The 26,935-nt window shown below is 39.7% G+C and overlaps 1 protein-coding gene across 2 annotated transcripts in view; it reads right to left on the bottom strand.

The window, feature by feature from the left end:
- SLC25A40 (solute carrier family 25 member 40) overlaps positions 1-26,907 on the bottom strand; it is a 75,448-nt gene extending 48,541 nt beyond the window's left edge. The window contains exon 1 of one of the 2 annotated variants that reach the window (XM_055590026.1): positions 26,688-26,907. The gene's annotated coding sequence lies outside the window, so the exon portion shown is untranslated. The remainder of the gene's footprint in view (positions 1-26,687) is intronic. The other variant, XM_055590025.1, reaches the window with a different exon arrangement.
- Between the last annotated feature and the right edge of the window lie 28 nt (positions 26,908-26,935).

Below are 26,935 nucleotides of genomic sequence, written 5' to 3'. Positions count from 1 at the left end.
GCATCATCTTTTAGGATTTGAAATAGCTTAACTACTCAGCCATTAAAAAGAACAAAATAATGTCATTTGCAGCAATATAGAGGGACCTAGAGACTGACACACAGAGTGAAGTAATTAAGTCACACAGAGAAGCAGAAACATAGTATGACATCCCTTATATGTGGAATCTAAAAAGAAATGATATAGATAGAAATGAACTTACAAAACAGAAGAAGATTCACAGATTTAGAGATAGAACTTAACGGTTACCAGGAGGGGAAGGATGTGCACAAGGGACAGTTGGGGAGTTTGGGATGGATACATACACACTGCTGTATTTAAAACAGGTAACTGACGAGCAACTACTGTATAACACATGAACTCTGCCCAGTGTTATGTGGCAGCCTGGACGGGAGCAGGGCTGGGAGATAATGGATATATGTATCTTTATGGCTAAGCCCCTTTGCTGTTTACCTGAAACTATCACAACATTGTTAATGGGCTGTGTGTGTTAATTGTTAATCAGTTGCTCAGTCATGTCCAACTCTTTGCAACCCCATGGACTGTAGCCCGCCAGACTCCTTCTGTGCACTGAATTTTCTAGGCAAGAATACTGGAGCGGGTTGTCATTTCCCACTCCATGTGATCTTCCAAATGTGGGCATCAACTCACGTCTCCTGAGTCTCCTGCCTTAGCAGGCATATTCTTTACAATCGTGCCACCCGGTAAGCCCCATTAATTGGCTATACCCCAGTACAAAATTAAAAGTTAAAAAAAAAAAAAAAAAAACTACAATGAGGTATCACCTCACACCAGTCAGAATGGCCATCATCAAAAAAACCCCTACAGACAATAAATGCTGGGGAGTGTGGAGAAATGGGAACCCTCTTGTATTGTTGGTGGGAAGGTAAATTGATACAGCCACTATGAAGAACAGTATGGAAGCATCTTAAAAAACCAAAAATAAAACTATCATATGACCCAATAATCCCATTACTGGGCAAATCACAATGGAAAAAGACACAGGTACCCCAGGGTTCATTATAGCACTATTTACAATGGCCAGGACATGGAAGCAACCTAAATGTCCATCAACAGGTAAATGGATAAAGAAGATATGGTACATATAAACAATGGAATATTTATTACTCATCCATAAAAAGGAATAATATTGGGCCATTTGTAAACACATGGATGGTTCTGGAGCCTGTCATACAGAGTGAAGTGGGAAAGAGAAAAATAAATGTCATATATATGTGGAAGCTAGAACAACAGTACAGATGAACTCTTTTGTAGGGCAGGAATAAGTCATACAGAACAGACGTACGGACACAAAGGGGCACTGGGAGGGTGGGATGAATTAGATTAGGATGGCATATATACTGTATCATCAGTAAAACAGATACCTAGTGGGAACCTGCTATGGAGCACAGGGAGCTCAGCTTGGTGCTCTGTGACGACCTAGATGGGTGGGATGGGAGCAGTGATGGGAGAGAAGTCCAAGAGAAAGGAGATACATGTATACACACAGCTGATTCACTTAGTTGTACAGGAGAAGCTAATGCAATATTGCAAAGCAATTATACTCCAATAAAAAAACAATACAACAAAACATTGCCGAGGGGAAAAAAACTACAGGTCTTTATAATTCAAAAAGATACATGCACCCCTATGTTCAGAGCAGCACTATTTATAATAGTCAAAACACGGAAACACTGTAAGTGTCTACTGGAAAATGAATGGATAAAGATGTGGTACACATATACTATGCAATATCTGTTGTTGTTTTTAGTCTCTAAGTTCTGTCTGATTCTTTGCAACCCCATGGACTGTTGCCCACCAGGCTCCTCTGTCTATGGGATATCCAGGCAAGAATACTGGAGTGGGTTGCCATTTCCTTCTCCAGGAGATCTTCCCAACCCAGAGATCAAACCAATGTCTCCTGCACTGGCAGGCAGATTCTTTATTGCTGAGCCGCCAGGGAAGGCCACAATGGAATACTACTCAGCCATAAAAAGGAACGAAATTTGGATTATTTGTACTGGGTCATTTCCAGAGATGTAGATGGACCTAGAGTCTGTAACACACAGTGAAGTAAGCCAGAAAGAGGAAAACAAGTATCATATATTAACACATGTATGTGGAATCTGGGGCTTCCCAGGTGCCACTAGTGGTGAAGAACTCACCTGCCAGTGCAGGACACGTAACAGATGTGGGTTAGATTCCCGGGTCGGGGAAGATCACCTGGAGGAGGGCATAGCAATCCACTCCAATATTTTTGACTGGAGAATCCCATGGATAGAGGAGCCAGGGAGGCTACAGTCCATAGGGTCACAAAGAGTCAGACATGACTGAAGCAACTTAGCATGCATGCACATGTGATATCTAAAAAAGAATGATACAGATGAACCTATTTGCAGGGCAGGAATAGAGATGCAGACATGAGAACAGACATGAGCACATGGGGAGAAGGGGAGGATGGGACAAACTGGGAGATCAGGCCTGACATGTATATACTGCTGCTGCTGCTAAGTCACTTCAGTCGTGTCCGACTCTGTGGGACCCCATAGACAGCAGCCCACCAGGCTCCGCCGTCCCTGGGATTCTCCTACCATGTATAAAACAGATAGCTAGTGGGAACCTGCTGAATGGCACAGAAAACTCAGCTTGGTGCTCCGTGATCACCTAGATGGGTAAAACGGGAGGCTGGAAGGCAGGGCCAGGAGGGAGGGGATGTATGTGTACACACAGCTGATTCACTTCATTGTACAGAGATGCTAACACAACACTGTATGTCAATTACACTCCAATAATAATAAAACAAAACACTTTAAAAAGAAAAATACAAGCTTTTATAATTCAAAAAGATACATGCACCCTTATGTTCACAGCAGCACTACTCACAATAGTCAAAACATGGAAGCAACCTAAATGTCCATCATCAGATGAATGGATAAAGATGATGTGGTACATATATACAATGGAATACTCTTCAGCCGTTAAAAAGAATGAAATAATGCCATTTGCAATAACATGCATGGACCCAGAGATGATCATTACTAAGTGAAGTAAGTCAGAAAAACAAATGTAACTTATATGATGTAACTTATATGTGGAATCTAAAATATGGCACAAATGGACCTATCTAGAAAACAGAAATGAACTCAGAGACACAGAGAACAGACTTGTGGTTGCCAAGGTGGGGCAAGTACTGGGAATCTGGGATTAACAGACGTACACTATATATATAGGACACATGAACAGCAGGGTCCTACTATATAGCACAGGGAGTTATATTCAACATCCTGCCATAAACCATAATGGAAAAGAATATTTTAAAACATTTCTATATGTACATAAGAGAATCACTTTCCTTTAGAGCAGAGATTGGCAAAACACTGTAAATCAACTATATTTCAATTTAAAAAATAAAATTAAAACAAAATTAAAGGTCTTAATAGAAAAAAATACCACTTTATGGGCTGAAATAATAAATGCTATATCAAACCTTCCAAATTGGTTCTAAATTTACAGGAATCCTAACAAAAATTCTCAATTTTTAAAAAATTGTGGATTTGATAAAATACTTCCCAAAACCTATATCGAAGTAAAATGGCAAGAGTTGCCATAAATTGTGAAATGCATCTAAAGCAGTGCTTACAAAGAAATTTATGACATTATATGCTTCTATTAAAAAAAAATCTAAAAAACAAGGATCTAAGCACTTGCTTTAAGAAACCAGAAAAAGAAGCGCAAATTAGAACCAAAAAAGGCAGAAAGAAACAATTCAACCAAAAACAGAAATGAATCATTCACAAGAGGTTCAACAGCATATATTATAGAACAGACAAAAGAATCAGTAAACCTGAAGATCAATTGAGATCACTCAATCTGAAGAACAAAGAGAAAAATAATGAAAAAAAATGAACAGAATCTAAGAGACCTACGTGACTTTATCAAGCATACTAACCTACACATGATGAGAGTCCCAGAAGACAGAAAGGAACAAAAAGAACAGAAGCCAAAAGCCTCCAAACTTTGATTAACAGAAGGGTGGGAGAGGAGGCAATGGAGGAAGAAGAGAAGGAGAAAAAGAAACTACACATTCCAGAGTCTCAACAAACTCCTGGTAGGATAAGCTCAAGGAGAGCCACACTAAAAACACTGTAATTAAACTGCCAAAAGCCAACCACAAAGAGAATCCTGAAAACAGGGAGAGGAGCAATTCATTACATTAAAAGGACCTTCAATGATTACAAGCTGATTTCACATCTAAAACCTGGAGGCCAGAAGGCAGTATACATTCCCAGATAAACAAAATCTGATAGATTTTGTCTCTAGTGATCTTGTCCTACAAGAAATACTAGGGGGCATACCTTTCAGGTTAAAATGAAACACACCTCTACATAGTAACTAGAATTCATATGATGAAGCAAAAAGCACTGGCAAAAGTAACAACATAGATAAATATAAAAGACAAGGGGTCTTCCAGCTCAAGATGGCAGAGTAGAAGGATGTGTGCTTATCTCCTCCGGCAAGAGCACCAAAATTGCAATTACCTGTTGAACAACAATCGACAGGAGGATATTGGAACCCACCAAAAAAAGATACCCCACGTCCAAAGACAAAGAAGAAGCTGCAGCAAGACAGTAGGAGGGACGCAATCACAATAAAATCAAATCCCATACCTGCCAGGTGGGTGACCCACAAACTGGAGAATAATAACACCAAAGAAGTTCTCCCACTATTACGAAGGTTCTGAATCCCAGCCTGGGGATCCAGCAAAGGGACTGAGAATCCCCAGGGAACCTGGCCTTGAGGGCCAGCGGGATTTGATCACAGGCCTTCCAGAGGACTGAGGGAACCAGAGACTCCAGTCTTGGAGGGCACAAACAAAATTTTGTGTGCATCAAGACACAGAAAGGAGGAGCAGTGACACCACAGGAGACTCAACCAGAACTACCTGCTAGTGTTGGAGGGGCTCCTGTGAGGGCTGGCAGGGGTTCACCACAGGGGCAAGGTCACTGGAAGGTCCCCCTTAGCATAAACCCTCTTGGAGTTCACCATTAATCCTACCATAGAGCTCCCAGACCCCTGGTGGGTCACCTCAGGCCAAAGAGCTACCAGGGAGGGCAACCTCGCCCATCAGCAGATAACTGGATTAAAGCTTTACTGAGACTCTGCCCCTAGAGCAATACCTAGTTTTCCCCATCACCAGTCCCTCCCATCAAGAACCTTACAAGCCTCTTAGCCTCATCCATCAGAGGGCAGACAAAAGAAGAACTTAGAACCAGAGTCTCAAGGTGGCTAAAACAAAAACCATACTACAGAAAGTTAATCACAAAGAAAAAGCAGAAAGTTATGTCCCAGATGAAGAGACAAGACAAAATCCCAGAAAAACAACTAAATAAAGTGGAGATAGGCAACCTATTCTTTAGAAAAAGAATTCAGAATGATAGTGAAGATGATCCAGGATCTTGGAAAAAGAATAGAGGCAAAGAATGAAAATATACAAGAAATGTTTACCAAAGACCTACAAGAACTAAAGAACAAACAAACAGAAATAAATAATACACTGCTGCTACTGCTAAGTTGCTTCAGTCGTGTCCGACCCATAGATGGCAGCCCACCAGGCTTCCCCATCCCTGGGATTCTCCACGCAAGAACACTGGAGTGGGCTGCCATTTCCTTCTCCAATTCTTTGACCAACAGTTCCAGGTAAATACACTAGAAGGAATCAATAGCAGAATAACTGAGGCAGAAGAACGGATAAATGACCTGAAGGACAGAATGGTAGAAATCACTGCCACAGAACAGAATATAGAAAAAAGAATGAAAAGAAATGAAAACAGCCTAAGAGACTTCTCGGACAACATTAAACGCACCAACATTAGCATTACAGGGGTCCCAGAAGAAGAGAGAAAGGACCTGAGAAAATATTTGAAGAGATAATAGCTGAAAACTTCCCAAACATGGGAAAGGAAATAGTCAACCAAGTCCAGGAAGCACAGAGAGTCCCAGGCAGGATAAACCCAAGGAAGAGCACACTGAGACACATAGTAATCAAACTGACAAAAATTAAAAACAGATAAAATATTAAAAGCAACAAGAGAAAAGTGACAAATAACATACAAGGAAACTCCTATCAGGCTATCAGCTGATTTCTCAACAGAAACTCTACAAGCCAGAAGGGAATGGCATAATATATTTAAAGTGATGAAAGGGAAGAACCTACAACCAAGAATACTCTACCCAGCAAGACTCTCCTTCAGATTTGATGGAGAAATCAAAAGATTTCCAGACAAGCAAAAGTTACAAGAATTTAGCACACCAAACCAGCTTTACAACAAACGCTAAAGGAACTTCTCTACACAGGAAACACAAGAGAAGAAAAAGACCTACAGAAAATAAACCCCCCCAAATTAAGAAAATGTAATCGGGTCATACATACTGATAATTACCTTCAATGTAAGAGGATTAATAAATGCACCAACCAAAAGACACAGACTGGGTGGATGAAAACATGTGCATGTATGCACTTCCACTTGTCCTATCACTCTGCTTGACCCCCACAAACTGTATGCAATTATTTTATATTAAGTTAATCATGTTCCCATGATGGCTTGCAATTACAATTATCTTTTTTTGGTCTGGCTATTGATCGTGAAAACTGATAAACATCTTTTACTATTGTGATTATGTAACTATTACTCACTTAATTGTATCATGATTGGTTAACAGAAAAGTAGAACTCTATATCACCAAAACTAGGATCTAATAGAAAAACTTGTAATCCCTTTTTAAAATCCAAGAATTTTAAAATTTCAAGAATTTTCTTGAAATTTTTTGAAAAATACAAATGTATTTGTATACAAATACCTGAGTATTGCCTTTTTTCCTCCAGAGTTCCAGATATGTTTCTAATGAGCAGTCATGCTTAAAAACAACTGAACTATATGATGATCTTTTACTTTTATCTAGTTTGTTTCCCTTTTTCTATTTCATATTCAGTGCTCTCATTTCATTTAGTTTATGTTCTCCAATTTCTCCATCTCTTCTTGCATACATATATATATATATGCATAATATATATATTTTAGAAAACCTATGAACTTCTGCCTAACTAAAATAATTATGACATTTTGATTCTACCTGTTTGACTTAGTATAAATAGAATGCTAGATTTCTAATTAAAAAATAGATATGAAACAACCAACAAAGGTTTACTGCATAACACAGGGAACTAGAGTCAATATCTTGTAATAACTTATGATGGAAAATAATTTCAAAAATAATATATGTGTATTTGTATAACTGAATCACCTGTGCATCTGAAACATTGTAGGTCAATATACTTCAATAAAATATTTTTTAAAAAGACAACTGGATAAAGCAATAAAATAAATCTCTGATGATGACATAACTTGCATGACAGCAACAACACACACGAAGGCGTTAGGGGGTGGAGGCGTATACTACTGAAATTAAAGACACTCACCTGATTATTATAAATTAAAATACTAATTACAATTCCCCAGGCAGCCATTAAGAAAATAATATAATAGATGAAACAGAGACAAGTAACTGTGTATGAGAAAATATCTATTTAAAATGAAAGAGGCAGTTATGAAGGAAGAGTATAACAACAAATGTAAGACATACAGAAAACAAATAGCAAAATGACAGATATAAATCTTCAGTATTCTTGCCTTGAGAATCCCATGAACAGAATGAAAAGGCAAAAACATAGGGCACTGAAAGAGGAACTCCCCAGGTGGGCAGGTGCCCAATATGCTACTGGAGACCAGTGGAGAAATAACCCCAGAAAGAATGAAGAGACAGAGCTGAAGCAAAAACAACACCCAGTTGTGGATGGGACTGGTGATAGAAACAAGGTTTCATGCTGTAAAGAGCAATACTGCATAGGAACCTGGAATGTTAGGTCCATCAATCAAGGCAAACTGAAGTGGTCAAACAGGAGATGGCAACAGTGAAGATCAACATTCCAGGAATCAGCGAACTCAAATGGCCTGGATGGGTGAATTTAACTCAGATGACCATTATATCTACTACTGTGGGCAGGAATCCCTTAGAAGACATGGAGTAGCCATCATAGTCAACAAAAGAGTCCGAAATGCAGTACTTGGATGCAATCTCAAAAACGACAGAATGATCTCTGTTCATTTCCAAGGTAAACCATTCAATATCACAGTAATCCAAGTCTATGACCCAACCAGTAATGCTGAAGAAGCTGAAGTTGAACAGTTCAATGAAGACCTACAGGACCTTCTAGAACTAACACCCAAAAAAGATGTCCTTTTCATTATAGGGGGCTGGAATGCAAAAGTAGGAAGTCAAGAAACACCTGGAGTAACAGGCAAATTTGGCCTTGGAGTACGAATGAAGCTGGGCAAAGACTAATAGAATTCTGCCAAGAGAATGCACTGGTCATAGCAAACACCCTCTTTCAACAACACAAGAGAAGACTCTACACATGGACATCACCAGATGGTCAACACCGAAATCAGGCTGATTATATTCTTTGCAGCCAAAGATAGAGAAGTTCTATACAGTCAGCAAAAACAAGACCGGGAGCTGACTGTGGCTCAGATCATAAACTCCTTATTGCCAAATTCAGACTGAAATTGAGAAAGTGGAGAAAACCACTAGACCATTCAGGTATGACGTAAATCAAATCCCTTATGAGTATACAGTAGAAGTGGTAATAGATTTAAGGGACTAGATCTGATAGACAGAGTGCTTGATGAATTATGGAATGAGGTTCGTGACATTGTACAGGAGACGGGGATCAAGACCATCCCCAAGAAAAAGAAATGCAAAAAAGCAAAATGGCTGTCTGAGGAGGCTGTACAAATAGCTGTGAAAAGAAGGGAAGGAAAAAGCAAAGGAGAAAAGGAAAGATATAAACATCTGAATGCAGAGTTCCAAAGAATAGCAAAGAGAGATGAGAAAGCCTTCCCCAGCAATCAATGCAAAGAAGTAGAGGAAAACAACAGAATGGGAAAGACTAGACATCTCTTCAATAAAATTAGAGATACCAAGGGAATATTTCATGCAAAGATGGGCTCAATAAAGGACAGAAATGGTAGGGACATAACAGAAGCAGAAGATATTAAGAAGAGGTGGCAGAATACATAGAAGAACTGTACAAAAAAGATCTTCACGACCAAGATAATCACGATGGTGTGATCACTCACCTAGAGCCAGACATCCTGGAATGTGAAGTCAACTGGGCCTTAGAAAGCATCACTACAAACAAAGCTAGTGGAGATGATGGAATTCCAGTTGAGCTATTTCAAATCCTGAAAGATGATGCTGTGAAAGTGCTGCACTCAATATGCCAGCAAAGGATATTGAGTGCAAAGCATTTCCACTCAATATGTGGAAAACTCAGCAGTGGCCACAGGACTGGAAATGGTCCATTTTCATTCCAATCCCAAAGTCATGCAGTGCCAAAGAATGCTCAAACTACTGCACAATTGCACTCTCACACGCTAGTAAAGTGATGCTTAAAATTCTCCAAGCCAAGCCTCAGCAATACATGAACCGTGAACTTCCAGATGTTCACACTGGTTTTAGAAAAGGCAGAGGAACCAGAGATCAAATTGTCAACATCCGCTGGATCATTGAAAAAGCAAAGAGTTCCAGAAAAACATTTATTTCTTCTTTATTGACTATGCGAAAGCCTTTGACTGTGTGGATCACAATAAACAGTGGAAAATTCTAAAAGAGACGGGAATACCAGACCACCTGACCTGCCTCTTGAGAAACCCATATGCAGGTCAGGAAGCAACAGTTAGAACTGGACATGGAACAACAGACTGGTTCCAAATAGGAAAAGGAGTACGTCAAGGCTGTATATTGTCACCCTGCTTATTTAACTTATATGCAGAGTACATCATGAGAAACGCTGGGCTGGAAGAAGTGCAAGCTGGAATCAAGACTGCTGGGAGAAATATCAATAACCTCAGATATGCAGATGACACAACCCTTATGGCAGAAAGTGAAGAGGAACTAAAGAGCCTCTTGACAAAAGTGAAAGAAGAGAGTGAAAAAGTTGGCTTAAAGCTCAACACACAGAAAACTAAGATCATGGCATCTGGTCCCATCACTTTGTGGAAAATAGATGAGGAAACAGTAGAAAGAGTGGCTGACTTTATTTTTCTGGGCTCCAAAATCACTGCAGATGGTGACTGCAGCCATGAAATTAAAAGACGCTTACTCCTTGGAAGGAAAGTTATGACCAACCTAGACAGCATATTAAAAAGCAGAGACATTACTTTGCCAACAAAGGTCCATCTAGTCAAGGCTATGGTTTTTCCAGTAGTCATGTATGGATGTGTGAGTTGGACTATAAAGAAAGCTGAGCGCCGAAGAACTGATCCTTTTGAACTGTGGTGTTGGAGAAGACTCTTGAGAGTCCCTTGGACTGCAAGGAGATCCAAGCAGTCCATCCTAAAGGAGATCAGTCCTGGATGTTCATTGGAAGGACTGATGTTGAAGCTGAAACTCCAATCCTCTGGCCACATGATGAGAAGAGCTGACTCATTTGAAAAGACCCTGATGCCAGGAAAGATTGAGGGTAGGAGGAGAATGGGAGAACAGAGGATGAGATGGTTGGATGGCATCACTGACTCAATGGACATGGGTTTGGGTGGACTCGGGGAGTTGGTGATGGACAGGGAGGCCTGGCATGCTGCGGTTCATGGGGTCGCAAAGGGTCAGACATGACTGAGTCACTGAACTGAACTGAAATGTAAAACAGATTAAATAATTCAAGAAAAGGGCAAAGACTGGCAGAATTTAAAAAAAAAAGATCAAACTATACCATAGCTATAAGTGACCTATTTTAGATTCAAACACAAAAATAAACTGATAATAAAATAATAAAACATAAGTATAGGCAACATAAACATAAATGTCTGCATTGTGTGTGATGTGTGAAGTCGCTCACTTGTGTTCGACTCTTTCCGACCCCGTGGATTGTATAGGCAACATAAACATAAATGTCTGCATTGTGTGTGATGTGTGAAGTCGCTCACTTGTGTTCGACTCTTTCCGACCCCGTGGATTGTAGCCCGCCAGGCTCCTCTCTCCATGGGATTCTCCGGGCAAGAATACTGGAGTGGACTGCCATTTCCTTCTCCAGGTGATCTTCCCAACCTGGGTCTCCTGCATTGCAGGCAGGCGCTTTATCCTCTGAGCCACCAGGGAAGCCCAAAGTCTGCATTAATGGATCTTTAATTAGTAATTCCTCTTTTTCTTCCCTCTAATGACTTAAAACACAATTATACAAAAGAATAACTATGTTAATCACTGTCATGCAAAACATTGTTATTTACAATACACAATATCATTAATGTTGCATATTTACTTATATACAATATATGCTTTACTATGTATAAACATCATATATTTATACTTATGTTACATATTTGTAATTGACACATTTAAGTGCACATTATATGTGCTTATATATATCACATACATAATATATAACAGTAACGATATGTCATTTACAAGGGGGCTGGAGGAATGGAGTTATATAGGAGAAAAGTTTTTACATACCATTAAAACCAAACTGGTATTAATCTGAAATACACTTAAAAATTAAATATGAATTGCAATCCTCAAGAAATAAACTAAAAACATAACTAAAATATATACAGAAAAAATGAGAATGCAATCAAAACACTACACCAGAACATCTAACACAAAAGAAGGTGGTGAATGAATTGTGAAACAAAAAAGTATGACATACAGAAAAAAAGAGCAAAGTGGCAATGTAAGACTTCTATTTTGAATAATTTCATTAAAGACAAATGGATTAAATTCTCTAAGAGACTGGAAGAGTCAATATAAAAAGTGATTTAACTACATGCTGTCTACAAGAAACTCATTTTAGAACCAAATACATTTGTAAATGGGTTAAGAATGAAAATGTAAAAATTTATTTTATGAAAACTGTAACCAAAGGAGAGCCAGAGTGCCAATACTAATACCAGACAAAAACTTTAAAACAAAAATAGTTACAACATCAAAGAAGAATGATATAAAGGTCAATGTACCACGATTTTAAAAAAACTATAAACATATATACAACAGAGCCCCAAATTATATGAAGCAAAAAGTGACAGAAGACAACAATAGTTGGAAGCTTCAATATTTCATTTTCAATGATAAACAGAACTAGACAAAAGATTAACAAGGAAATAGAAAATTAACTACTACAAACCAGCTAGACCTAACAGACATACATAGAATACTCCACCAAACGAGAGCAAAATACATTCTTCAAGTGAACATGGAATATTCTTCATGACAGATATATTACAGTACAAAATAAGGTTCCATTAAGTTTAAGAAGACTAAAAATTATACAAAGCATCTTCTCTGATCACAGGAGGAAAAAACCAGAAATCAATAACAATAGGAAATTTGGAAATTTAAAGCTGTTGAATGAAACAATACACTCTTAATTAACCAACAGGTCAAAGAATCCATTACAAGGTAAATTACAAAATACCTTGAGAGAAATTAAAATGAAAACACAACGTACCAACACTTAAGGAATGCAACAAATGCAGTGCTAAGAGTGCTAAGAGGAGGGAAATTTATAGTTGTAAAGGTCTACATTAAAAAAACAAAGATCTCAAATCTTTATTCAAACCTGAACTTCTCCCTTACGGAACCCAAGAAAAAAGTTAACTAAACCCAAAACAAGAAGAGGAAAGGAATATTACAGATTAGAATGTAAATAGAGTAGAAAAACTACTGGGAAAAATCAATGAAACCAAAAATTGGTTCTTTAAAAAAGAAAAAGTGAAATGTTAGTCACTCAATCATGTCCAACTCTTTGCGATTCCATGGACTGTAGTCCACCAGGGTCCTCTCTGTCCATGAAACTTTTCAGGCAAGAATACTGAAGTGGGTTGCCATTCCCTTCTCCAGGGGATCTTCCTGACCCAGGAATTGAATCCAGGTCTCCCGCACTGCAGGCAGATTCTTTACTGTCTGAGCCACTATGGAAGACCTCTTTAAAAAAGATCACCAAAATTAACTTTTGGCTAAACTGACCAAGAAAAATAAGAAGACTCGAATTGGTAAAATCAGGCATGAAAGTAGAGATATTACCAGAAGCTTTACAGGAATAAAAATTATTACAGGAAATGAACAAGTAGAGTTGGACCATAAAGAAGGCTGAGCACCAAAGAATTGACGCTTTGAAATTATGGTGCTGGAGAAGACTCCTCAGAGTCCGGTGCACAGCAAGGAGATCAAACCACTCAATTCTAAGGGAAATCAACCCTGAATATTCACTAGAGAGGGACTGATGCTGAAGCTGAAGCTCCAATAGTCTGGCCACCTGATGCAAAGAGCCGATTCAAAGGAAAAGACCCTGATGCTGGGAAAGACTGAGGGCAGGAGAAGCGGGTGACAGAGAATGAGAAATGGTTGGATGGCATCATCAACTCAGAAGACACGAGTCTGAGCAAACTTCGGGTGCTAGCGAAGGACACGGAAGCCTGATGTGCCGTAATTCTTGAAGTTGCAAAGAGTCAAACATGACTTAGCATGACTTAGCAACTGAACAAAAATCTGTCAACACATTACTTGAAATAAACAAATTCCTAGAAACACACAAAGTACCAAAAGTTACTGAAGAAAGGTAACACTTTCTAACTCATTCTATAAAACAAATATTACTCTAACATCAAAGCCAGAAAAAGGTATCACTTGAAAACTACATACTAATATTTCATATATATATATAAAACAGGAGGGAAGGAGGCAGGACATAACCCTTAAAGAAGGACATATCAATGATATGACATAAACAGGTCAGAACCAAGATGGCAGAAGATTCCACTTTCAGTAGACCTTGAACCTTATCACACACTCATCATAATACATTGATATGCTAAATGATATACTTATGGGCGCCATGACAGTTCCCAGGAAAACCATAAAAGGATAAAAAGTGGGCAGTGGTCCAATTCCTAGAAATCTCCAAATTCCTAGAATTCTGCCCCCATTCCCTGAAACAGTTGGAATAATCCTCCCACTTATTAGCCTATGAAGTTACTCAGCCCATTAAAAATTAATGCCACCGTGTATTTCTGGCCACTCTCACCTTTTGACATGGGATCTCATTCTGTCTACAGAATGTGTATCTCTAAATAAATCCTACTTCGTAACTATTGCTTTGTCACTCATTGAAGTCTTTGTGTGGATCACAACAAACTGTGGAAAATTCAAGAGATGGGAATACCAGACCACCTGACCTGCCTCTTGTGAAATCTGTATGCAGGTCAAAAAACAACAGTTAGAACTGGACATGGAACAACAGACTGGTTCCAAATAGTGAAAGGAGTACACCAAGGCTCTACATTGTCACCCTGCTTATTTAACGTATATGCAGAGTACATCATGAGAAACACTGGGCTGGAAGAAGCACAAGCTGGAATCAAGATTGCCTGAAGAAATATCAATAACCTCAGATATGCAGATGTCACCACCCTTTTGGCAGAAAGCAAAGAACTAAAGAGCCTCTTGACAAAGTGAAAGAGGAGAGTGAAAAAGTTGGCTTAAAACTCAGCATTCAGAAAACTAAGATAATGGCATCTGATCCCATCATTTTATGGCAAATAGATGAGGAAACAATGGAAAAAGTGACAGACTTTATCTTTTTGGGCTCCAAAATCACTGCAGATGGTGACTGCAGCCATGAAATTAGAAGACGCTTGCTCCTTGGAAGAAAAGTTACGACCAACAAATAGCATATTAAAAAGCAGGGACTTTACTTTGCCAACAAAGGTCCATCTAGTCAAAGCTATGGTTTTTCCAGTAGTTATGAATGGACGTTATGAATGGATGTAAGAGATGGACTAAAAGAGAGCTGAGTGCCGAAGAATTGATGTTTTTGAACTGTGGTGTTGGAAAAGATTCTTCAAAGTCCCTTGGACTGCAAGGAGATCAAACCAGTCCATCCTAAAGGAGATCAGTCCTGAATATTCATTGGAAGGACTGATGCTGAAGCTGAAATTCCAATACTTTGACCACCAGATGCAAAGAACTAACTCATTTGAAAAGACCCTGATGCTGGGAAAGATTGAGGGCAGGAGGAGAAAGGGACGACAGAGGATGAGATAGTTGGATGGAATCACTGACCTGATGGACATGAGCTTGAGTAAACTCTGGGAGTTGGTGATGGACAGGGAGGCCTGGCATGCTGCAGTCCACGGGGTTGCAAAGAGTTGGACATGACTGAGCAACTCAACTGAACTGAAGTCTTTCTGCGACAAAATATAAAGAACCTGAGCTTCATTAAATCCTGAGACCAGGTGTGCAATCTCAATAAAAAGACTTGGGTTCAAGTCCCAGTCTGTGGGCTCAAGTCCTAAACTGAGTTTGGCTGAGTAACAGTCTCAGCCCATGGGTTTAAGTCTCATCTGAGTTGTGCAAGTTTCATATAGATGCAAAAGTTCCCCACAAAATGCTAGTAAACTGAATCTAGCCCTATATTAAAATAATTTACACCATGATCAAGTTGGATTTATCTCAAACATGCAAAAGTGGTTCATCTTATGAAAATCAATCAACAGAATTCACCATATTAATTAGATCAACAGAACCACATGATGAACTCAGTTAATACAATAAAAACTGAGGAACTTCATCATCATGATAAAAGGCATCTAAGAAAAACTCAACATATAACATCAGACTTAATGGAGGAAAACGGAAAACATTCCCCCTAACATCAGGAAAATGACAAAAATGTCTGCTTTACTGCATAATTATGCAAGTTCTAGCAAGGGACATTAAGCAATAAAAACAGATAGAGGCATCCAGATTTGAAAGAACAAAGTAAAACAATCTCTATTCACAGATGACATGATTTTGTATCTTGAAAATTCTAAAGAATACACCAAAAAAGAACTACCAGAGCTAATAAATTAATTCAGCAAACAAGATCAATATATAATAATTAGTTGAGATTCTATGTAGCAATTGACAACCTGAAAATAAATTTAACAAAACAATCTCTGTTACAAAAGTACCCAAGTATAACTTTACAGTTGGTCTTCCTGCCTCCTACATCTGAGGTTCCATAAATTCAAACCACCACAGACCATGCAGTGGTCTTGTTTAGTTGTCAAGTCATGTCTGACTCTGCAACTCCATGAAATGTAAGCCACCAGGCACCTCTATGGAGTGGGTTGCCATTTCCTTCTCCAAGGGATCTTCCTGACTCAGGGATTGAACCTGCGTTTCCTGCACTGGCAGGCGGATTCTTTACTGCTGAGCTACCAGGGAAGTCCACATAGTGCTGGTAGTACGTATTTAATGGAAAGTAAAGACCAAAAATGTATAAGTGGGCCTGCACAGTTCAAACGTGTATACAATGAAAATTACAGAACACTGCAGAATGAACTCAAGAAGACCTAAATAAACTGGAACCATCCAGTGTTCATGGACAGAAATCCACAATACTGTTAAGATTGCAAATCTATACAAATTCAATGCCATCACTCTCAAAACTCCAACTGCTCTTTTTGTAGAAATGAACAAGCTTATTCTAAAACTCATACGAAATTTCAAGACATCTTGAATAACTAAAACAATCCTGAAAAAGAAAAACAAAAATTTAGAGGACTTGAGACTTCCCAGTTTCAAAACTTACTAAAAGGCTACAGTAATCAAAACTGTAGAACTAGCTAGCTTAAGGATAAACATAAGAATCATGGAATAGAATTCATAGTCCTAAAACCACCCCATACATCTATGGTCAACAGGCTTTCTTGAGAACAAAGATACCAACATGTATCCATGTTGATACAAATGGATTCCACATGCCAAAGAATGAAGTTTGACCCTTTCTTTGTTCATGTTATACACACAAATTGACTTAAAATGGGTCAAAGACCTAAAGTGTAAGTGAAAGTGTAGTTGCCCAGTCATGTCCGACTCTTAGCGACCCCATGGACTGTAGCCTACCAGGCTCCTCCGTCCATGGGATTTTCCAGGCAAGAGTACTGGAGTGGGGTGCCATTTCCTGCTCCAGGAGATCTTCCTGACCCAGGGATTGAACCTAAGTCTCCCCCATTGTAGGCAGACGCTTTTACTTTATGAGCCAGCAGGGAAGTCAAAGACCTAAACTAAAACTATAAAACTCTTAGAAGATAAGATGAAGTAAAGCTAAGCTAAGTGACCTTGGATCTGGCAACAGGTTGCTAAAGATAACACCAAAAGTACGAAAAACACAAAGGGCAAATAAAATTGAATTTTATCAAAATTTAAAACTGTTGTGTATCAAAGGACACTATCCAAAAAGTAAAAAAGACAAGACACATGATTGGAGAAAATATCTGCAAATCTATCTGATAAGAGTCTACAATAGAAAATCTTTAAGAACACTTACAATCCAACAACAAAAAGAGAAAAGCCCAATTAAAAAATGGGCAAAGTACCTGACCACTTACTCAAAGAAGATATACTAACAGCCAAGTAAGATATGAAAGATGCTCAATATCACAAATAATTCAGTTCAGTTCAGTCACTCAGTTGTGTCCAACTCTTTGCGACCCCATAAATCGCAGCACGCCAGGCCTCCCTGTCCATCACCAACTCCCGGAGTTCACCCAAACTCATGTCCATCAAGTCGGTGACGCCATCCAGCCATCTCGTCCTCTGTAGTCCCCTTCTCCTCCTGCCCCCAATCCCTCCCAGCATCAGAGTCTTTTCCAGTGAGTCAACTCTTCGCATGAGGTGGCCAAAGTACTGGAGTTTCAGCTTGAGCATCAGTCCTTCCAAAGAAATCCCAGGGCTGATCTCCTTCAGAATGGACTGGTTGGATCTCCTTGCAGTCCAAAGGACTCTCAAGAGTCTTCTCCAACACCACACTTCAAAAGCATCAATTCTACGGCACTCAGCTTTCTTCACAGTCCAACTCTCACATCCATACATGGAAAAACCATAGCATTGACTAGACGGACCTTTGTTGGCAAAGTAATGTCTCTGCTTTTCAATATGCTATCTAGGTTGGTCTTTCCTTCCAAGGAGTAAGTGTTTTTTAATTTCATGGCTGCAATCACCATCTGCAGTGATTTTGGAACTCAAAAAAATAAAGTCTGCCACTGTTTCCCCATCTATTTCCCATCAAGTGATGGGACCAGATGCCATGGTCTTAGTTTTCTGAATGTTGAGCTTTAAGCCAACTTTTTCACTCTCCTCTTTCACTTTCATTGCTGCTACTGCTACTGCTAAGCCACTTCAGTCATGTCCGACTCTGTGCGACCCCATAGACGGCAGCCCACTAGACTCCTCTGTCCCTGGGATTCTCCAGGCAAGAACACTGGAGTGGGTTGCCATTTCCTTCTCCAATGCATTAAAGTGAAAAGGGAAATGAAGTCGCTCAGTCGTCCCCGACTCTTAGGGACACCAAGGACTGTAGCCTACCAGGCTCCTCCGTCCATGGGATTTTCCAGGCAAGAGTACTGGAGTTGGGTCCATTCACTTTCATTAGGGAAATGCAAATCAAAACCACAATCAGACACCACTTCGCTCCCAGTGGGAAGCCTATTAACTTAATCTTAAAAAAAAAAAAAAAGGAAAATAACAAGTGTAGACGAGCATGTGGAGAAATAGGCAAACTTGTATAATACACTGTTCATAGTAATGTACAATGATGCAGCCCCTGTGGAAAAGTTTGGAGCTTCCTGAAAATGTTAAACATTATTAGATAACCCAACAATTCTCAGTTAGTTCATTTCAGCTGCTCTGTTGTGTCCGACTCTTTGCAACTCCATGGACTTCAGCACACCAGGCCTCCCTGTCCATCACCAACTCCCGGAGCTTACTCAAACTCATGTCCATCGAGTCAGTAATGCCATCCAACCATCTCATTCTCTGTTATCCCCTTCTCCACCTTCAGTCTTTCCCAGCATCAGGGTCTTTTCAAATGAGTCAGCTTTTCCCATCAGGTGGCTGAAGTATTGGAGTTTCCGCTTCAACATCAGTCCTCCCAATGAACACCCAGAACTGATCTCCTTTAGGATGGACTGGTTGGATCTCTTTGCAGTCCAAGGGACTCTCAAGAGTCTTCTCCAACACCACACTTCAAAAGCATCAGTTCTTTGGCGCTCAGCTTTCTTTATAGTCCAACTATAGTCCATGTATGGATGTGAGATCCATACATGACTACTGGAAAAACCATAGCCTTGACTAGACGGACCTTTGTTGGCAAAGTAATGTCTCTTCTTTTTAATATGCTCTCTAGGTTGGTCATAGCTTTTCTTTCAAGGAGCAAGCATATTTAAATTTCATGGCTGCAATCACCATCTGCAGTGATTCTGGAGCCCAAAAAGATAAAGTCTGTCACTTTTTCCATTGTTTCCCCATCTATTTGCCATGAAGTAATGGGACCGGATGTCATGATCTTAGTTTTCTGAGTGTTGAGTTTTAAGCCAACTTTTTCACTCTCCTCTTTCACCGTCAACAAGAAGCTCTTTAGCTCTTCTTCGCTTTCTGTCATAAGGGTGGTGACATCTGCATATCTGAGGTTATTGATATTTCTCCCAGCAATCTTGATTTCAGCTTGTGATTCATCCAGCCTGGCATGTCACACGATGTACTCTGCATATAAGTTAAATAAGCAGGATGACAATATACAGCCTTTCCCAATTTGGAACCAGTCTATTGTTCCATGTCCAAATCTAACTGTTGCTTCTTGACCTGCATACAGATTTCTCAGGAGGCAGTTCAGGTGGTCTGGTATTCCCATCTCTTGAAGAATTTTCCACAGTTTGTTGTGATCCACACAGTCAAAGGCTTTTGCATAGTCAATAAAGCAGAAGTAGATGTTTTGCTGGAACTCTCTTGCTTTTTCAATGATCCAACAAATGTTGGCAATTTGATCTCTGGTTCCTCTGCCTTTTCTAAATTCAGCTTGAACATCTGGAAGTTCTCGGTTCACATACTGTTGAAGCCTGCCTTGGAGAATTTTGAGCATTACTTTACCAGCGTGTGAGATGAGTGCAATTGTGCAGTAGTTTGAGCATTCTTTGGCATTGCCTTTCTTTGGAATTGGAATGAAAACTGATCTTTTCCAGTCCTGTGGCCACTGCTGAGTTTTCCAAATTTGCTGGCATATTGAGTACAGCACTTTCACAGCATCATCTTTCAGGATTTGAAATAGTCGAGTGTTCAGGCTTTGTTTGTAGTGATGCTTCCTAAGGCCCACTTGACTTTGCATTCCAGGATGTCTGGCTCTAGGTGAGTGATCACACCGTGGTGGTATATTAACATGCAAACTGAAAAACAGAGTCAAACAAAAACTTGTACACAAATGTTCAGAGAGTTATTATTCACAACAACCAAAGAATAAACAACTCAAATGTTTAAACAAAACAAATGGATGAATGGATAAACAAAATGTGGTCTATCCCTATCAGGGAATTTTCTTTTATTCAGTTACTAAAAAAGACAGAAGTACTGACACATGGATGAACCCTGAAAATATTATGCCAGACAAAAGAAGCCAGGACAAAAAACACCTGTTTTATGATTCCACTTACATGAAATGTCCATAATGGGCAAATCCATAGAAACAGAGCAGATTAGTAGGTGCCACGGGTGAGAGATGGGAAGGTGGATCAGGAATGCCTGTTTAATTTCTTTCTGCCGTCCTGCATATATTCTAGTGGTGATGGTTGCACAACCCCATGAATACACTGAAAGTCACTTCAAAATAATTTAAATGAATTTCATGGTACAGAATTTCATCTCAAGTGTTTAAAAAATGACATGAGATTCTAGTTTGCACCCAGTGAGTGAGGAGGATGTTTAACAACTAGAACTCTCATACATTGCTGGAGGGAATGGTTATTAAAAACGCCTGTAGTTTCTCCCATGGAGCAACTAAGCCTGCACACCAAAATTACTGACTCCAAGCAGCAACCAGAGAGCCTGTGTGCGCCAGAGTCCATGTTCTACAACAAGATTAGCCTGCACCCCACAATGAAGACCCAGTGCAGCCAAAAAAATTCTATAGTCAACTCCAAGAAAAATGAAAAAAAAAGTCCACAACTACATACAAATGTTCATAGCAGCATTATCATAAAAGACCAAAATTAGAAATAACTCAAATATCCATCTACAGATGATGGATAAACTGTGGCATATTCTCACAACAGCTCAACAATAAAAAGGAATGGAACTACTGATAGATACATGCAGCAACATGGATGAATCATAAACAATGTTATGTTATGCAAAATATCTGAGATGCAAAGCATATAAATTATAGGATTTCATTTATATGAATCTGGAATATAGGGAAATTTATTTATGATATTAGAAATCACAACAGTGGTTACCTTTCAAATATCTTTTGCTATTGATTCCTAACATAATTCCACAGTGATAAAAGAACAGACTCTGTAAGATTTTAATACTCTTTAGATCATGAAATTTTTGCAACTTGTTTTATAAAGTCCTTGGATATGTCTCAGTGTCTCCTAGTTTATAATCTATGGGAACTTGAATAGAATTTGTATCCTGTTGTGTGAAATTTGTATAAATCTTAATTATGTTGAATTGGTTCATGATGCTTTTCAGGTCTACTATATCCTTCTACTTTTCTGTATATTCATTCTGTTAATTTTTGAGAGTTTGATATTGAAACTCCAACTAAAAATCTCAATTTATCTACTTAAAAAATAACTGCAATATATAATGCAACTGTATGTAACTTCGTTCTGTATTTTCCAAGTCTCCTGTAAATGTGTTATCATACTTTCATAATTTAAAAAGTAAAAAGAAAGAAAGAAAGAAGAGTGGTTTCAATGGCAGGAGAAAGGAGACTGGAACAAGGAGTGAAATAACCTTTTGAGGTGACAGAAATGTTCTTTATTTTGATGGGGGAGGTGGTAATCATATGGATATATATATTTGTTAGAATTCATCAATCTGTATGCTTAAAATGGGTGCATTTTATTGTATGTGTATTATAAAAAGGTATTAGAAATTTTATAAATCTACATGACAAGATTTCTATGGGAGTCTTAAAGTAAACCAAGCTCACTGCTGCTGCTGCTGCTAAGTCGCTTCAGTCGTGTCCAACTCTGTGCGACCCCATAGACGGCAGCCCACCAGCCTCCCCCGTCCCTGGGATTCTCCAGGCAAGAACAATGGAGTGGCTTGCCATTTCCTTCTCCAATGCATGAAAGTGAAAAGTGAAAGTTGAAGTCGCTCAGTCGTGCCCAACTCTTTGCGACCCCATGGACTTCAGCCCACCAGGCTCCTCAGTCCGTGGGATTTTCCAGGCAAAAGTACTGGAGTGGAGTGCCACTGCTTTCTCCATCACCATGCTTACCTCAGCATAAAATAGAAAAGCAAGCCTGTGAGCTAGTCTAGAACACCTGTAAAGTCATCATACATGGGCCTAAAACAACACTATAAACATAGAAATGAGCAAGAAAAGAAAATCAAGGCAAACTAGTATAAAAACAAGGAATTGGGGTAAAGAGAATGAAGTAAGGAAAATGGAGGGACACAGCAAGACACCCAGTCAGTGAGCAGTATTTATGACTATTTAAGAAGGGCCACTACTAAGCACAGTCAATGGCACACAGTAGAAGTACAATAACTGTTATATAATGAGTGAACATATGGTAAAAATGACAAAATGGAAGCAATTCCATTCTGGGAATTCATTTGCCGAGGGAGAGACTTGCCCTGAGTCAATGTCCTCACTCTCAGCAACTTCCTTTCACTTTTCTTTGCGTGAGTTTCCCAATCTACGAAATGGGAGTAAAAGCCCCATTTCCAAGGTGTGGATAAAGTTGAGATAACCCACAAAAAGGATTTAAAGCTCACACAAATGCAACCACCTGAGCACCCACCGCTGGCTTGTTTCATAAACAATCTCGGATTTATTAAGCAGAAGAAATTTTCAAAAATCCCCCACAACCTGCTCATCTTCCCCATCTAAGTAAAACCAACCATTTCAATACTCTGGGAGTCATTCTTGCTCTTCCTCCTCATCCAACCTATCATCCAGCCCTAACGATTCTAACCCTCAAATATCATTCGCTGTACCGTCATCACCCTAGTCTAAGCCACAAATTATCTCTCACGTAAATTACTAACCTTGCCCAGCACACGAGCTTTTGCAATTCCTGAAATGTGTTACGCTCCCTCTTGACAAACTCCTATTCACCCTTTGGGTTTCATTCTAGTTTCACTCGCAGGTGCTCAGTCAGTGCAGAAGAAAACGGTGTACTAGGAAGGTAGACTGTTTTATAACCACAGCCCCAAACGGATTCCATAATGTCCTAAAGGACTTTACTATCTAGTTCAGAATGTAACACAACCTCTGCACCAACTCATCATCCTTCACAGCTCCTACAGGTGCCAGAGCAGCCTCTAGAGTATATTGTCCCAGGGTGGTCCACTCTCAAATTTCACTTTTGACCCTTTACTTAGGTTGTGTTCAAGGACGTGACATGCCGAATTTTCCTCGGTTTCCCAGTCAGCTGAGACATGGACTTTAGTGCCACAGCCACGACTCAACTCTATTCTTTCATACGCTTAGCTTGCAAAACTACGAACTTAACCTCAGAAGAACCTTAGGTCCTCCAATTCACCAGGGTAGCGAGACTCTCAAGTAATAAATACAGCAACAGAACACATTTCAGCAGACAATATATCAATAGTTGGCAAATAAATCAAACTGGGCTACTACTGAAGGCCCGAAGGAGAAAAAGGTTAATTCTAAGTCAGGCTTACTATGAAAAGGCAAGAGGAACGATTATCAGCCAGGTAGAGAGGCTTAAGGAAAAGAAATAAAGGATAGTGGTATTACAGAAGAATGAATAAATCCCTTTACCTAGATTCAAGAATACAAAATTTATATTTGTATATATATGAGGTGGTCTGGAAAAGCAAAGGTCTCATTTGATAATTACAAAAAGTTGTGGGTTAGACAGAACACATATTATTTTCATTTACAGATGAGGAAATTATAGTATGGCAAGGTTAATATTTACCTAAGGTCATAAAACTACCTAGGAACAGAGTCAGTACTGAATGAAACTCATTTTCTCTTGATTCACTGCCAAATGTTCATTTAATTAGACCATGATTCTGCTCATGTTCTCCAGCTTTGCTTAACAGAACTCTTTAATCAACTTTCCACAAGGAATGTTGCCTCCACGTATCTCTTCTTGCATTCATAACTTTCACCTGAAGCACATCTCAAGAAATACTTTAACATAAACCTTATTCTTTTACCAATAACCCCGATTATATACATGATGGTAAAGAGGTGTCTATGTTTACAGGCCATAGATATATGACTACATCCTTCTTCCACTGGCTACCAAAAGATCTGAGCTCCAATAATAATTTTTTTTAATTGTCTTTGGGTTACAGATCAGAAAATTTCTAACACTGTGCAGCAAAACAAACTTTCTGCTTATTCACAGCTTGACATTATCACCTGCAGTGCAGTCGAGGGTGTGTCTCAAAGCCTTGGGTGCTACTCTGTTACTGTCCTTCCTCATTATAGCAAATAAGAAAGGTACCTCAGCTTTCACTGCAACATAAAATGGCCTTCCTATTTTTGTGTTCTTCAACAGAAACATATTTAAATCTTTTCCATATCCCCTAAGAGCTTCCCAGATGGCTCAGATAGTAAAAAATCTGTCTACAATGCAGGAGACCTGGGTTCTGTCAATGAGATAGAAGATCCCCTGGAGGAAGTAATGGCAACCCAATCCAGTATTCTTGCCTGGAGAATTCCATGAATAGAGGTACAGTCCAGGGGGTCACAAAGAGTTGGACATGACTGAGCGACTAAAACTTTGACTTTCATATCCCCAAACCTTCCAAAGACCCTATCTTCCCTTCCTATCACTATAATTTCCTACACTGACACATTTTTTGCAAAATGTATACTCAATCCACCACCACTTCAAGCCCATCATTTTCATCTAGTACTGTATATTTACCTTAGCCATCTCCTGAAATTCTCACTAATGCACCAAGGACATCTTAGACACCAGAATCAAAGGCCCATTTTTCAAGACTTAACTTTTCAGAACCCGTGAAGTTGGAGAGGCTGATATAGAGTTCACCAGGATGACAGCACTTACTTCCTTAGCTCTTACTCTGTGCCAGGCACAGTACTAATTAGGCTTTCAAAAACGTTCCAATTAATTTTCACATCTGAGAAGTGTTTTTTACTCCCTTTTCAGATATTAAAATTTAGGATCAAAATTACCCAAAAACCATATAGTCAGTGAAGCCTGCACGATGCCAATGTTCATAATTTTGTGACATCTGAAGATTAATTCCAAGTTTTCTTCCTAACCCTGTGGCCTTTTCTCCAACTCTCTCACTATTTCATCATCCTCTGCTCATCACTACTTCTCTTATTTCACATGCTCTCCTGGGCAATTTCCATTTCCTCCCATGACTTTAACTGCATTCTATATCAGTGTTTCTCAATCTTTTAAAACTTTTTATAAACATAAAAACCTCGCACTCTTCCTGTAGCTTCTTTTTTGAAAACAGATTTTACCCAAATAGAAATTATAATGCTTCATGTTTGTCCAAACTATACTTCCTTCAGCCTTTAAAGCTCTGACAACCTCATAGGCATCACCCCATGACTGAGAATCAGTGCTTGGGGTGTAAGTCTCTCAAACTATCTTCCCTCTATTCCACACGCCCACCATTCTGTCCCAGACAGCTCCCCTGAACTACAACAAATGTTACCAACGATCTAATAAAAATAGATCCTTTGGTATCTCCCCAGACCCTTCAAACTAAGGCCATTCACAGCAAAACTCTTATTTCCCTTAGCAAAGCTGAATCATCTCTTTGTGTCCTCCATTTTAGCTAAAGGTACTTACAATATCCCCTTTTCTACGCTTTTTAAGGTACCTATTTGTGGAACAGCGGTACTGGCACTAACTTCCCCGAGCTTTTTCATAACAAGTTAAAAATCAACCACCAAACAATGAGTGATTATCATGGCCAGGTGGTAATGAATGCATAGTACAAGATTTAACTCTTTTACTCCTTAAGAAGTTTACAGGCAGAAACATACCAAAATCCTTTTGTGTGTGTGTGTGAAGTGTTTTCTCACAAGACGAAATTAACTTAGTTTTCAAAGCATCTCAATGGAATCCTTACTACAAATCCCATTTTAAGAGATGTAAAAAACTGAGATTCAAAAGGAGTAAGTAATTTAACCACATTTTTACAAACTGATTTGTGGAAGGTCCAGACTCAAAAACCTAGACTTGAGATTTCAAATCTCTTTTCCAGTTACTGTTGAAATAAACTTCTCAGTAAAACGAAATCAGATGTAGGTACAAGAGGTCAATAGAGTAGCGCACGTAAATACCAAAAAGCACAAGGCGCCCAGGACGCGCTCTAGGCCGGGGGCTTCCTGGCCCAACCCTCGCTTCGACGCCCCCCGGCCGCTCTGTCCCGTGAAATCTCTCTGCGGCCTGCCTCCAGATGGCCCGATGACCGCGGGAAAACCGCACTCGGGGCGCGGAGAACAGAGCCTGCAGCAGCCAACCCGCCCCGCCCCAATCTGAGTCCGGGCTCGGCCGCAACCGCTGCGTCCCCAGCAGCCGGAACAGTCGACCCGCGGGGAACAAGCGTACCTGGTGGAGGGAGCAACTGGAGGACCGGCGGTCCGGGCAACCTTAGAAAGCCGGAATGACCCCGGTGGCGAGCTGGGCCGGCCGGCGGCGCTAACTGCATTCACTCTGTTCGGTCAACTGGGAACCACAAGGACTCTTCAGGGTAGCGAAGGGACGCGGAGCAGAGACCACCGAGCGCGGACCTGAAGCCAGGAAGGCATCGCAGAGGAGGAGCCGACGGGGCACAGAGACACCACCCTTGGGGGCGG

This window comes from Bubalus kerabau, chromosome 8 (assembly GCF_029407905.1).
Source record: "Bubalus kerabau isolate K-KA32 ecotype Philippines breed swamp buffalo chromosome 8, PCC_UOA_SB_1v2, whole genome shotgun sequence".
Lineage (NCBI taxonomy): Eukaryota > Metazoa > Chordata > Mammalia > Artiodactyla > Bovidae > Bubalus > Bubalus kerabau.
Note: the sequence above shows the minus strand (reverse complement) of the source record. Positions and strands in the feature narration are given on the sequence as shown.